Raw genomic sequence first — 390 nt, 5'->3', positions numbered from 1 at the left:
TGACCTGAGGTGCTTGTACTGTTATGAGTCGCGACCTGAAGCCGAGTCAGACGAGTGACGAGGTGAAAGTCCCAGCAGTTGATATACTTGACTGATTTTGTGCCCTTTGTTCAACAGCTGTTAGCAGTGTGCTTGAGGGCTTCTTGCATGTTAAAGTCGCAAGGGGGAGGCTTGAATATATCTATTGTTAAAGCGTAGTATTTTAAAAAGTGGATTGTTGCATTGATGGGAATGTCGATGTGACGGTTAGGTTTACATTGTTGGCTGCCATCTTGTGATGATAAATATGAATCTTAATTGCGAAATCGCACGTCTGACCTGCGTGTCTCTCTCTCCACAGCCACATCACACAGTCCACGACATGGGAGGACCCGCGCAAAACCCTGATGA

This window comes from Penaeus monodon, chromosome 19, assembly GCF_015228065.2.
Source record: "Penaeus monodon isolate SGIC_2016 chromosome 19, NSTDA_Pmon_1, whole genome shotgun sequence".
Taxonomy (NCBI): Eukaryota; Metazoa; Arthropoda; class Malacostraca; order Decapoda; family Penaeidae; genus Penaeus; species Penaeus monodon.
Note: the sequence above shows the minus strand (reverse complement) of the source record.